The sequence below is a fragment of the Apus apus genome, chromosome Z, assembly GCF_020740795.1.
Source record: "Apus apus isolate bApuApu2 chromosome Z, bApuApu2.pri.cur, whole genome shotgun sequence".
NCBI classification, from domain to species: Eukaryota; Metazoa; Chordata; class Aves; order Apodiformes; family Apodidae; genus Apus; species Apus apus.
Genome location: NC_067312.1, coordinates 54,177,933 through 54,180,735, shown reverse-complemented (window position 1 = coordinate 54,180,735; position 2,803 = coordinate 54,177,933).

The window sequence follows — 2,803 nt, the reverse complement described above, 5'->3', positions numbered from 1 at the left end:
CTTGTCAGGTCCGCACTAAAAAGTAAAAGACAAGATTACTAGTAATGTTGTAGCTGTTCCAGAGAAAGAGCTTGATACAAAAGTGAAACAACTGCTGAAATTTATTCTTCCCAAAAACACCCCCCTCCTATACACATTATTCACTATTGCTGTGGCCTTACGCAAAGCCAGTGAGTAATCCCAGTGTCTCTGTCAAGAGAAGAAAACAAACAAACAAGAACAAATTGTTGTTGAAAAAAGATCTCCTTATGCTAATTAAGTTTAAAAAAAAAAATAAAATCAAACATTTCTAAGATGTGATGCCCAGGAAGGACTTTCAGAAACAAACATGCAATCAAGAATATTTTCTCAAAATCTTCTCCCAGAACCACACATACATGCACACAAACACAAGTTAACTGAAGTAGAAAAAGCCACAAGATCCATACCCAAAAGCAAGAATAAACATTAGAGATAAGAACATATCAAACACTTAAGTAAATGGGTTAATGTAGTGTATCCTTCACAGTAATGACTTATGCTACATGATGAAAATCAACATCTAAGTAAAGGAATAAGTATAAATTACATTTTTGTAAAAAACAATGCATCTGTGAACAGGAATAAAAATATGTTATTAATTATTTAAGTTATTCTGAAATGCCTAGCTAATTCAATCAAAACTTCCCTTTAGTGAGAAACTAATACCAATAGTCAAATAATGTATACCTACAGAAAAATTCAGTGCAGAATTCACTGATTTCTAGCTGCCTTCCCAAATGTTACAGCATTTACCCTACAGAATAAGGTTATATGAATGTACAAATCAAGCTCCAAGTAAAAAACCTGTTTATTTCTGGGACATACATTCCTTAGGCATTCCTTATTGGTTTTGACCTTGTGAAACAGACTGCAGGACTAGAGGATACAGGGATACACACAAGGTCAGAAAACGTTTGCAGACAAGGTTTTGTCTGCTTACATAATACATGTCTATTTATCTCATTATTTTCAGTAATTGTAGTGACCATTTTGACAAATGCCAAGCTGTTTTTCATTGTATGGTAAGTCAGAAAGCCACACTTCTCCGTTCCTCACAATACTAACACAATCTTCAAAATATTTACCAAGAACAAAACCTTAAAGAAGAAGATCGTATCACTGAGGCTCAAAGTAAAGTGGTAATGGTTTCAGCTTCATAAAACACACATTTCAAAGTTATATGGTGTCACAGTTTATGTTGTGACAGATTAAATGGATTAATCAGCACACATTAACTGTTTTTTTTTTATTATTATTATTCCCTCTGTAGAAGAGTGATTATTAATTCAAAGAACACTGAAGTGTGGTGTTCTGTGGAACACTACAGAAAAGTGCTTTTCACTACTTCCCCCTTCCTTGCTGAACGGAGTAGTCTGTACTGTAAGGTCAAACTTACAGGCCTGCATTACCCTAAGTGCTTGGGTGAAGTCAGCTCTGTAGGCCGAGGTACATTTCACCACTGCTTGACACCTCAGCAGCACTCGTTCATCTGACAATAAGTAGTAAGAAGTTACTCACGTCTCAAATTCACACTTTCTCTTCTGCATTGGTTTCCAGATCTTTATATACAAGACTACAACAGCCACAGTTAAGATTACAAGTGCTCCCAACAATACAACAATGGGAAACCAAGAAGGCAGAACAAAACATTAGCATCTGTACTCCAAGCAAGGAGTACATCTTAACCATGTGCTTCAGCTGCAGTGGATACACTGTGAACAGTCTCAAGTCTTCCCATGTTGATGAAGCACTTTGATTTCTATCACCGGGTGAATGTCTAGGCACCCTAATAGTTTTCTGATTTGTGTCTACAATCCTGGCTAGTTTTGCAGGATGCTATTCTGTGAGTCCTTCAAGAAACAAGTAGCTGCCATTTATACTCCTAACCAAGGTCTTTGTTGACTTGTGTGATCTGTGCTGCCTGGTCATCTTCATGGTTGACAATCTGTTTCCCAGTGGGGTCTTCCCTTTGCAATATAGGCATTGTCATGTTGCCCCTAAGCACTGAGGTCTTCTAACATCCCTTGTGCTTCCTCCCCACAAGTTAGCCATTCCCAGTAGCTTTCCTCATTTCTGCTAATTCTTCCTTCCAGTGTGTGAGCCAGTCCCAAAGGGCAATGGCAACTCCCCAAGCATCATCATAAAGGCATAATCTGGGCCACTTCCTCTGTAATGTTACATTAGTTTGGCTTCTACCACACAGAGCTTCTGCTTCCCTCTGGCAACCCCCTTAATGGTGACTTGTACCTTTCCACTCAGTTTAAAAAGGGAACGGGATGCATTAAACTCAAGTCCACCAAGGCTTGATCTTTTCTGGCTCCTAAATGGGAAAAAAACCCACAATAATAAAATGTTCCTATTTATACAAAGGCACTGTTGATTTTTCAGTTATTATAAACTGTCCATTACTACTATCCTAATATTACAATAAAAAGCAATTTGATTACTAAATGCATTGCACTTGACATCCTTCTCTCCTAATGATGATATCCTGCAAGACAACCTGAGAGACTGTTCTAGGCTTAAAGATGGCTACATACAGAAACCAAATTCTGCCTGTTCCAGCTTCTGTGATAGTGCTTATATGTACTAGAAAGTGAGTTTGCTATCCCAGGTTTACTGGTTTACTTGGTCACCCCAAGGTAATCTTCTTTCTCCCCTTCTCCTGGAAGTTACACTACAGTTACCTCCACAAATTTAAGAGTGAAGCTCAGTGTTTTCACATCCAAGAGTCTACTTCAGCCTTCACTTACAAGGGCTTCAAATACATATATAGACTTAG